This window comes from Bidens hawaiensis, unplaced genomic scaffold, assembly GCF_021521415.1.
Source record: "Bidens hawaiensis isolate Kalapana, Puna unplaced genomic scaffold, B.hawaiensis_p1.1 tig00013006_1, whole genome shotgun sequence".
Lineage (NCBI taxonomy): Eukaryota > Viridiplantae > Streptophyta > Magnoliopsida > Asterales > Asteraceae > Bidens > Bidens hawaiensis.
In genome coordinates, this window is record NW_027492092.1 from 102,953 (window position 1) to 114,954 (window position 12,002).

Here is a 12,002-nt window from a genome sequence, read left to right on the forward strand (position 1 = left end):
GGGATTGGTAAGTCCCTTGAAAGTTAGGGTTGAGATAAGTCGATGGGTTTCCATATCGAAAGTTGGGATGATTTCTCAACCCGGGGTGGTAAGTGTTTGAATTCATGTTGTAGTTTCGACCACCCCCTTGACATTGAATTGCATTTACCTCTTCGACTTGCCCTTCCACACCGGGACACAAATCACTTGCATGTCCCAACCCATTACAACTCGTGCACACATCATACACTTGATTAGAAACTTGAGGTTCTTCGTTGTTAACCGCATGCACTTGTGGTCTTGTGATAGCCGGTCTTGTTCTTCTTGCGGTTTGAGCTTTTCTCTTCGATGTGACCGACATTTGCTCCAAGAATGCCCAATCATCGTGTTCATAATTGGTACCAAATGTACCATTTGTGATTGACATTAAATCCCGTTCGTTTTCCGTACTCAACCCTTCGTGAAAAGCATTCAACAATTCCCAAAGAGCAATACCGTGGTGAGGGCAATTCTTGATCATCATGTTGAATCTCTCAAAGGCTTCATGAAACATCTCACCCAATTGTTGTTGGAAGCTTCTCAAACTTCGTCTTGCATCATTTGTCTTTTGGATCGTGTAAAACTCTTCCAAAAACCTTTGTTGCATCTCGGCCCAAGTGTAAGTCAATGCGGAAGGCAATGTGTAGAACCATCTCTTTGCCTTATCTTCTAACGAAAATTGGAATAAAACCAATTTAACCTTATCCGGTGAGAAACCTTGACCCCCGATCATGTTGCAAATCGAGTCATACGCCTCCAAATGGAAATAAGGTTCTTCGGTTGCCAAACCCTTGTACTTTGGAAAACTTTGGAGTGCGTTGGTTCCAACCTCAAATGTTCTTTCATTTTGATTTTGAGGAATAACCACCGGAGATGGGTTATTAGTAATGATTGGTCGGAAGTGAGCTTCAATTCCCCTCGCCATCTCTCTTACATGCCTTCGCGGTACCCCCAATGGTACTCTCGGTTGGCCCATTTGCCTATACACGGGCCTTGGCGGTGGATGTTGTTGGAATTGAGGTTGAGGTATTGGTTGTTGAGGTTGTTGATAATGAGGTTGTGGAGGAACTTATTGCAATTGTTGTGGTTGTTGCAATGGTTCTTGAATGACATGTGGCCCGCCCCATTGTTGCATTTGTTGTTGCGGAACATACCCAAATTAACCTTGCACCCTTACTTGATTTCCATCGCCCCCACTCAAATATCCCTCTTCATACTCTTCATACCCTTCGCTATTATCGCCATAACGTGGTCCGCCAAACGAATGCGGGCCCGACCTAAGACCCGGTGAAGTATGGATGATGTGTGGGTCTTGTGGTAATGTGTATGGTTGATTATAAGGTAGGTTTTGTTGAGATTGGAAAGGTGATTGTTGTTGTGCGTTTGATGATTGTCCTTGAGTAGGCATGAAATTAGTTAGAGGCGGGAGGTTAGATGGTGGTTGAAAGCTGAACACGGTTGAAGTAGGCTCAACTGTAAGATTTGTAGTGGTCATGGTTTCATTGGGGGGGGGAGGATTTTCCGGATTGACGGGTGGTGGTATAGGTGGTACAGATTGACCCGAAGCCATGTTTGTGGTGTCAGTTGTTTGACTGTGCGTGCTTGGTGTCCTGGTAATCTTATTCTCCCTTTGAAGAATCCGATTCTGACGAGCAGATCTTTCAATTTCCAGATCAAAAACTAACGGTGATGAAGACCGAGAGTTTCTCGTATGCATATACCTGTAGATACCTGCACACTAACACAACCCGCGTAAAACTGACAATAACAATTAAACAAAAACTACAAAAGTAACACACGTTGCGCACTACTCCCCGGCAACGGCGCCAAAATTTGACGTGAGGTCGAAGACTCACTCAAAATTAAACCAAATACTACTAAATAGATAGTGGTAGGTGGGTATCGAACACGAGGAGTTTGTGGAAAGTTTGTTAATAAGTAGCACAACGATTAACTAATATAAATGTAAATGACGAAAAAGTAATTTCCAAGTTGGTTTTGATTTGATTTTATAAACTAAAGTAAACTAAACGAAAGTTGTAAACGAATAACTAAACAAGCATTCCTCTCGGGGTTCGGGTTATTACTCAACACTCTTGTTAACATTCGATGGATAAACCGTAATATCTCGGTTTTGTGCACATGCAATTGTTTGTGATTAATCAAGAACAAAATACTCGGATTCCTAGAATGCGAGGTTGTTACTTAACAATCAATCAATACTATTCTTCCTAGTTCTTCCCACTAAATCTGGATTGCCAACGACACCAATAACATATGGCTAAAAGCTAGATAGAAACAATATGGACAAGTTACAAACAATCACACAAATGCAAGATTATGCTAACATAACATTTAGATAATCAATCCAAGTTCAAGAATATTAAACAAAAGTGTTTTGCAAATAACCTTACATCCCGAGAGTAATACCATAAAACTAGCCACTCATAGCTCGAGAGATCATTGTTGTGTCGAGTATCTTGTTACTAGCAATCCCAAACATAAACCAAATGATACAAACACCCAAAATATTGTTTTTATCTTCCAAAATCGCCTCTAGGCCGTCCAAATGAAAGAGAAAACCAAAAGACACTCAAAATCGGCCTATAAAAACACATGCAAATGGGTCTCCGCCCCGGACCGTGGGCCATGGTGTGAACCGTGGTCCACGGTCTATCACTGTTACAGATCCAGCCATGCTTGATCGTGGGCCACGGTCCGCCCCACGGTTTCCTTTCTCCTCCACGGTACGGTGGACTCTGGAACATTTGATTCAGGTGGAATCCCTTAGTTGCTTTCCTACGGGTCGCCCGTCAATTGTTCATTCCCATTTGCTCATCCATCTTAAATGACTTAATTGTGGAAATCAAGTCAGTGGTAGCGATGGCATTTAAGTTTGTTGTTCTCTTAATTGTGACTGTATTGGTGCTCCAGGTGTACGGTAAGGAATTCATCAGCTTATGATTGACTTCTGAACTCATTATACTTATTTCAGCAGCTTTCACTCTTGCCAGCAACTTCTCAAACCTCTTTATCAAGTCACTTACACTTTCTCCATGATGATTATTAAACATATTGAATTCTTCTTTCAACAGTGCCCTTTTGTTGTCTCTAATCTCAGCATTACCTTTAATTTTCTCAACTAGACCATCCCATAATCCCTTGGCAGTGGTGTGTTCACGAAGATTTTCAGTGATTTCATTTGATAAACACACTGTCAAAGTGAGGAAAGCTCTCTTATCTTGTTCCACCAAAGTCCTGTCATTTTGATCATAACTTTCAATCGGCTTTGGTTGTTCTCCATTAGGAGTGACTATCACAGGAGTATTAGGACCCACTTCAGAACATCTCAGTATGTCGTAATCAGTCAAAGCAATGAAGTTCATAAACCTCCATTTGAAATCAACAAAATTATCTTCTAAAGTCATGAACTTTAGAGGTTTTGTGGTTGTTCCTACTTGATTCTCAAGAAGCATGTAGCTCTTGAGCAACTAAGAATCGGCAGTAGTCATGATTCAAACAAGTTCTAAACACCAAATGCCTTCAACAGTAGGAATTTTACAAGAACAGAACAACTAATTCGCAAAGGATGCGAATAGAAAAGACTTTCAAACTATTCGCACGGTATGCGAAGCGAATAATTTAAATGCGATGCGAATAAGATTATTCGCTTCGCATGAACTTTCTATGTGAATCAGTGTGCGATGCGAATTCCTTGTTATGTGAAGCGAATTTGTCTTGCGAAGCGAACAATGTGAAGTGAATTTGTCTTGCGATGCGAACAACTTAAGCGAAGCGAAGTCCCAGGCGATGCGAATTCTTTTGCAAAGCAAATACCATTTCCATGCGAATGCGAATGCGAATTCCTCAATTCTTTTAGAAACAATCTTTTTGGGGATCTGTCCTATCAAATCTGTCAGATTTGACTAAGGTTAGTACACCCACTATATGGTACAAGCGAATGCGAATATTAACACTTCATTTTGAGCAATTTTCAAACCCGATTTCTTGAGATTTAACACTTTTATTAGTATGATTTTCACAAAGTAAACCCCTAAACCATTTTGAAGACCTTTTCACCCGAATACTTTTGTATTTTTGTAGCTTTTCTTGACACTAACCCATGAGTACACAACTTTAAAACAACACTTTCTTATGTTCTTTCTCAAAATCAAAACCCAATTTTGTGATCCAAAAACCTCAACTAGTTGAGCCGAAGCTCTGATACCAATTGTAGGTCCCAACAGGGTCAGATCTAACAACGTGTCTTCGATCAACCAAACTTGGTGCTAGCGGAATATCACACCAAGCCACCTTTTTGGTCTCGGATCTTAGAGAATTATTTCGGCCTTTTGTGTGAGAAGGAGAGAAAGAGAGAACAAGTAGATAAAGCTGGACAAAAAGCTTATGTTCTCATGGTAGGAAGCATGCATGAGAATGATATTTTCATTTCATATACCTAATGGGCTTCTTTACATGGCCATAGGCCCAATAACTTACAAACACAACATATAAAATCCCAATACATATATTCCAATACAAAAGACTTAACAAAAACAAAACGGGACCTAACAAATGAGCATACTTAGGCTTTACTTCTGTGAATCTATGTGTGATTTATGTAACATGTTTTTAGTATTTGATAATATTCATCCATCGATGTTCAAAAGTTTTATAAATTCATATGCAATTACAAAGTTCTTCTTTTTAATTTGAAAACCTTAAAATCCTTTTTCTTCAACCAGGACCGACCCAATGGCTTTAGTTGGGCCAAACTATGGCTTGAAGCCTCCAAACAAAAAAAGGCCCCATTTTATTAAACTGTTTTATAAATATTAGGGTTTTTTTAATATGCTATATTGAAGTTTTAACAAGCAAGATGCTAAGAAGTAGACATGGTAACGTGATACAGTTTGCTAAAATCGAAATGACAATTATAATCCACCAAATTAAATTGCAATTAATTGAAATTAGAAATTAATGGAAACTGGTAATGGCAACTTTCATTGTTAGTTGCCAATTGTCTTCAAATTAAATTTTTGTGATGTGTAGGGCAATTGCCAATTGCCAAAGGGTTTAAAAACCTCAAGTTGATTGTGTCAAGCTTTTAAGGTTAGTGTATCTAAATATAATTATCTATTCAATTACGTGAATTGCTTGTTATTTGCTACTTGGTGATTAGAACATTGTTAATTTGTTTTTTCCTTCTTAAACGTTACATATTAGAACTTTAATGAATAGTTAAAATTATTACTAACAAATTAATAATTCAATTTTCAGTACCAAGCTCGGAGAAAGAGGGTTTATATCAAAAATAATTTGTAAAAAGGCCCCAACTTTTTTGTTCAATTAAGGTCTCTAAAAACCTTGGGTCACCACTATCATCAACTATACCAGTCTTTCTTGTTGGGCCATATTTTGTTTTATCATTAGTATTTTGTATTGTGTAAGTTTTATATGTTATCGTCTTTGTTAATAATGATGTATTGGGCCCGAGGCCATTGTAAAAAAAGCCCATTGGGCTATTTATAATAGAAAAGGTGGCATACCATGCCTTCCCTATAAATAGGAAGCATGTGCATGTCACAAACAAGCTTTTTGAACAATCTAATCCTTCTACCTCTCTCATCTCTAGCAAAAGCCGAAATAACTTAACATACAAACAAGATCCGAGATCTAAGGTACTTAGTGTGATTTCCGCTAAGCACTAAGTTATATTGATCCAAGAAATTGTTGCTTGATCCGCTCTAGGGACCTACAATTGGTATCAGAGCTTTCGGCTCTACTAGTTGAGGTTCTTGGATCACAACATTGGGTTTTGATCTTGTTTTGTGTGTGACAAGAAGTGTTTGTAAAGAAGATTGTGTGTTCAAGGGGTTTTAAAAGAAAATCTAAAAGGTTCACTGGTTTTTTTAGAAGAAAATACCTAGTGTTTATAGGTTACTTGGAGAAAAACATAAAGATTCAAAGTGTTTGTGGTGTGATTCGTGTGTTTACGGGTCAAAAGTTTGTGTTAAAAACATTTCAACCGCATGAACAAAAGTGGTAGTTGTTGTACTTTCTTCTGAAATCTTCCAAAAGTTGGTGAAAATACAAATCAATTTCCAAGAAAAATTAAGTTTCCAGAAGTAAAAAATAATCACATCGCATGAAAGTAATCGCATAGCATGGAATTATGAATCGCATCGCACCAGAAAATTTGAGTCGCATCGCATAAGAAATTAAATCGCATCGCTTGAAAGTTTGAATCTCATCGCTTAGAAAATTTAGTTATGTAACTGGGTTCGTTAAATAAACACTTAAAAGAAAACCCAAACAGGACCCCTGACCCTTCTCAAGAAGACACCTATGGGTTTCTAATAAGTTTTAACGCACACAAGTTTTAGAAATCAAGTTTCTTTATGGTCACCTAATTTATTATGAACAAGTTCCTTTATATGAAATCCTACCTTACAGCGCGGAAATCAAATGCGGTCTAATATGTTTAATTGACTTGATAGACAAAATTAACCAATCAAACCTAGATGAACTCATTACGAAGAACTAAATCTAGCAAGCTTGATTAACAAAGACCTATCAATAATCTAGCACCTTACAGCTATTTAAGTTAGCAGCACACTTAGGTTTTTTTGATTAAATAATATTATTCCTATGATCTTATTCGAAATCAATCATAAAATAGTCAAAACACAAAGTAGATGACCTAATAGCAACCTATCATATGACAAACAATAATCAAAGCAACTATAGAATAATAAAACTCAATTAAACAATCCTAAGCACACATATGCATCAATTAAACATATTCAAACCTTTTATTTAATTCATAAAACCATAACGCAAAATAAATCCCAAATCAAAATCAAACGTCAACAAAGGTTCATCATATGCCTAAGCAGTCTATAATATCTAGCCAATCATCACAAAATCAAACACAATAGTTATAAGGAAATCATGGTGAAAAATAGTGTAAATGGAAGAAAATATGTGATAAAACCCGTAGTCTTCGTTCTTGATCGATGAGCACTTCACCAGCTGATTCCTTGTCTTCAAACCCGTCAAAATATTCAATCCTAAGCTCCGGGAAACTCCAAATTCGGCTCTGGTTTGTAGGGTATGCTTAGGCTTATGTTTAGGAGTGTTTATATAGGTTTTTTTGGCCCAAAAACTGGTTAAAAACAAAGAATATTCTGGAAATTGGGTGCTCCTTGCGTCGCGCGATGAGGATTGCACCCCTTCATCACGCCGTTCGGCGTGGTAAGGGGTGGGAGCTGACCGGCCTGGTCTGGTTCAATTCTGATGTTGTCCGGTTCATTTCCTGACCCTCCGGTTCTCCGGTTAGGCTTGTTTTAGCTCGTTCTTCGCCCTTTTTAACCACGATCAACCTCCGGAACCTACATTATTCAAATATGTTAGTAAAATATATATTCTAATAAAAACCGAACAAAAACTAATAAAATATTATACAAACTATACACGGGAATTATATATATTTAACGTTATATCAGACCTATAGTACGAGAATATCCTTTTGTAAATAATAAGATCAACGATTCTGCTATAGACCTTTAGTCTATTTGCATAACTTACCTTGATGATTATTACTTTATAAAATATATGGACCTCTAGTCCCCTTTTGTTTATCATTCATATGCTATGTTTATACCGAGTTTCTTCCTCAAAAAGAAACATTATAAAAACTTCGTATTATAAAGAATATTATTTGACTATACCCTTAAGTTATAAAAACTATATTTTAACTTATATCCCCGAAAATGGTCTAAGCCAAATATAATTAAATAATCAGGTAGAACTCCTACCATGTATGGATACTTTATAAGAAACGCCTAGGCTTTACACGGACAACACTCCTACTTAATGTCGGATAATTGGAGAGAATAAACAAACAGAACTTCTACCACTTGCACGTACTTCGAGAAAAGGAACGCGTCGTGTTGCCGGAATCTTGGCAAGTCTTTCTAGGCTATGTGTGTACAATGGAGAGTGTTTGGGATATCTGGAAGCATAGCCTGATCACCCTATTTATAGGCAAATTTTCTGACCCATTGCGTAGCGCGATGGACTTATTAAACCGCCTCGGAAGATTATATTTTGTCGCGTATCGCAACGGAAGCTTGGGTTGGCCGTCACGTAGCTCGACGCCGCCCACTAGCTTTGATGACTCAACACGTAGACCTGGCATGTGTTGTTACGTGTTGACACATGGTTGAACACGTGTCATGCTTCATTAACCTGGTCATCCCGTATCATGTTGATCCAAAGATTCAGGCGGTCGCGTAGCGCGGCACCGTCCTTTCTAGGGTGTTGTGAGATACCCATCGCGTATCGCGATGGGTTGTTTCTTCATCCATCGAGTAGCGCGATGAGTCTTGAAAATTCAGAATTATCATTTCAAGTCCTTTAGCTTTTGTAGTTGACTAATTTAGCCCAAAATTTTAGAGATGTTACAATTCAACCTCTTTAGCTTCTTCTATACAGCCGATGTGGGATGTACTCTTTTCAATTTCCACCTTTCTACTTTTAACAGATTAATCTAAAACTCTTACAACATAAAGTAAAACTTTCCGTACCTTCTAGCCTGGAAAGACGCTCGCAGAACTTGTTGAGATCCACTTTTAGTTTGCAGGCCCGTAAGACATATCAGGTCTTGGCATAACTCAGTCATTAGAATAGGGTTAAGAAAAACTGCGTAACTGTTGAAGTTTAGGATTTTGAACACAGGTGAGTGCCAATGTGTTCACAGTTCGGTTTAAAACCGTCCAAACCTTGGTTTCACGGTTAGTTTTTATTTTAACTTTTGGTCAGTCAGTTTAGAAAATTCCAAACCGTTGCGAACGGTCTGGTTTGCGGTTAATACAAATCACCGGCCGTATAAAGTATTAAAGTCTGACTGGACCATAAGATTTAAGTATATCATATATTTTAAAAATACTTTATATTAACTATATTTAAATACTTGTATTAAACACTAATTGAAAAACCCATGTGATAATGTTATGTGTGATCTTTGTTTTGTTCAGTTTGATGTCAGTAGTGATATTATAGTTAGAAGCGTTTCGACAGGAATCGAACTTATAGTTTTATAAAGCGGCCCAATTTAATTTGAATCTAGTATGATTCAAACCTGCTAGCTGACCGGATTCATCAGTTTAAGTATACTTCTGTCTACGCAGAGAGTTGGTCTGTTCAATGCTAATTTGAGAACCATGGTATGGTGCATAATGTGAAGACTGAACTAAAATAGTAATATTATACAAATTAAATACTTGAGTTAAACCAATAAGCAAAAGTTCTCAGCTCAACGTATCAGACAAAATAACATTTTTTAAAGAAAGAGTTTGTTTGTATAACTGGGGGTGCCTAGAACTCAATTTAAATAGGAGACTAAGACATGTGACAAACAAAATTAAAAAGGAGAAAAGAACATACAAAATCATGTGACAAAAAATTGAATCATTTAGATGTCTTTTAAACTGATGTTTTTATACATAGTTTAGACTTTAGACATATATGATATATCACTTGTAGAGTTGCAAATTATCTAAACTAGACGCCCAAAAGTACAATGACAAATTAAATAAGATTCAGACGAATACACAAAAAATTCATAATACCAAAAAACTTTTGTACATTTCATAACAATTAACGATGAAAAAAGGTTTAAACTAGCAACTAGTTGGAGCCTTTCAATATTCAAAAGAACTCTCCAAAAATAGGCGTATGCCACTTAATGCAGCGAATACACGGTATTCTTTAGTAAAAGGCGAAAGAATAGTTCGCTATATACTCACTGCGTGGCTGCGTACCTTTGACCAGGATCACCTGCTTGCCTAAAATAGTGGTTTCACCTTCTCAGCATTTTCTATGCAACCGATGTGGGAAGAACTCCACATACCAAACCCTTTTGATTCTCTACTCTTTTTCCTTCTTATGCTCAGTAATTATTCTAAAAACTTTCATAGTCAATTCCATTTGATGAATATGACGGATCTGCATTCTGCACCGTATTTGACTTCAACTAACTCGACATCATGGCCAGCATCCTTCATTTCTTTACCCTCTTCATCATCACCTACATAACATCATTGATGCCACCACCGTCAAATATGGCCGGTGAACTCATTTTTATGCGTTCTATTTTCTTAAACAATTTGTTTCAACGTAAATCAACACCTTTTTTTAAAAATCCCCCTTTGGCTCGAACTTGTTAGCTGGCCGGGCGCACCAGCATATGGTTACTTCAGCCTATGCGGCTTTTTGGGGTTTGGAACAAAAGAAATGTAAATATTATTAGATTATGAACAGCGTTTTGGCACGTAATGTGAAAATTAGGTGACACTTTCGATCCATTACTTATAAACGAATTAACTTCGGTTGTATTCATATCAACAAAATTAGCTAAAAATAGAATGCATCAAACATAATGAAAGTCAAAAGTCTAATTTTTTTTTCAATACAACCTTCTAACAGCTTTGGATTATAGTATATAGAAAAGCTTGGATAGACGAAAAATTGTTTGATAACCCAACCTGCCTGTTTCAACTGAAACGGTTTAGGTGACAAAATGACCCATTTGGATGTATTGTAAAATACAAAGCAAATCAACTCATTTAAACACGGATGTGAATTAATGCAAAACAGCTCATTTCTGTAGGTTTCATGTCCGACCCGAACGCGATAACATGAGAAGACTCCTACTCCATATTGAAGTCAACAACTTGAGACAAACACACAGACTCATCATGGTCCTATTTTTTTCCCATAATGTTCAATATAGTTCTTGAGCTGTGCGGCTTTGACCCATGTATGTACAGGTTGATTTGGATTGCAACACATCAATTAAGGGTTGCCCGGTCCTCTATTTTAAAATTCAGTTTTGTTGTCTTAGACTAAATGTATTAGGCAGATGCCGCACGAACGCAGGCCTCCACTGCCACAAATTATGACATAGGCTCGACCACTTGGACCGACCTTAGGCGGGCACCCCTCCTAAAGTGCAATGGAGGCCACCAACCTAGGCCATGTGTCTTCTTGATCGCCCATTGACCTCGTCCAAGTAAGTAAGTACTCTGAAGGCCTCTTCTCCTTTTTATACACAGCACCAACTCTTGGTCTTTTTTGACATCACTGATGTGGGATACCCTCAAATTGCTACTTCTTCTGCCTCTTCAGGTTACAGTACTTCTTACTACAAGCACAACTTGTTATATATTTATGTTTTTTGTAATTGTATGTATATTATTCACATATCTCTGTTATTAATTCTAAGCTAATGTTTTAGGATTAACTTTGATATCCCAAGTTTAAAGGAAGTGACCTTATTTTGTGTTTGGATGGTCTTATTTGGCTCCAATCAAACTGCCTGCTATAGCTATTATATCAAACACATCAATGCAGATAGCAACTTCAGCTTAACTCTAAACAACTTTATAGACGCAAACAGATTACATTCTCTATTCAACGTTGACCACTGACCACTCTCTTTTCAAACATCAGCATAACATACAACTTTTTATTTCACTAAATCCAAGCCAACCAAAGATATTACAATCCTAAGGATTGAATTCATGCGATGCGATTCAAATCTTCATGCGATGCGATTTGTTTTCCCCATGCGATGCGATTACTTTTTACTTAGCAACATTCAAAAAAAATTCAGTTTTATAATTTGTCAATTTTGTAAATATATTAACTGTGTATTACTTTAGTATTAGTTTATATTGTTAAATGTTTGTTCGAATGGTCTGTAGATGGTTGTTTTGCAGCAACATAGCATGTATTGCCCTCTTGATCTTCCCATAAAGAGGAAACATAAAGTGTTTTCCTCTATGATCAAATTCCTAAGAGAGACACCTCTTATGCGTGCAATCACAGCAAATCCAGATATGCACGCTTGCTGGATTGAAGAGTTTTGGGCCAACGCCAAAGGTTCCAATGACTCCATGCCTCTTACTTGAAAGGTG

General features: G+C 37.3%; 1 non-coding gene and 1 pseudogene across 1 annotated transcript; both read right to left on the reverse strand.

The window, feature by feature from the left end:
- Positions 1-9,727: 9,727 nt before the first annotated feature.
- On the reverse strand, positions 9,728-9,839 carry LOC143542964 (U5 spliceosomal RNA; annotated as a pseudogene).
- Positions 9,840-10,941: 1,102 nt separating this feature from the next.
- LOC143542961 (U1 spliceosomal RNA) lies at positions 10,942-11,103 on the reverse strand. The gene has a single exon (XR_013136987.1). It is a non-coding gene; the product is annotated as a U1 spliceosomal RNA (small nuclear RNA).
- Positions 11,104-12,002: the final 899 nt, after the last annotated feature.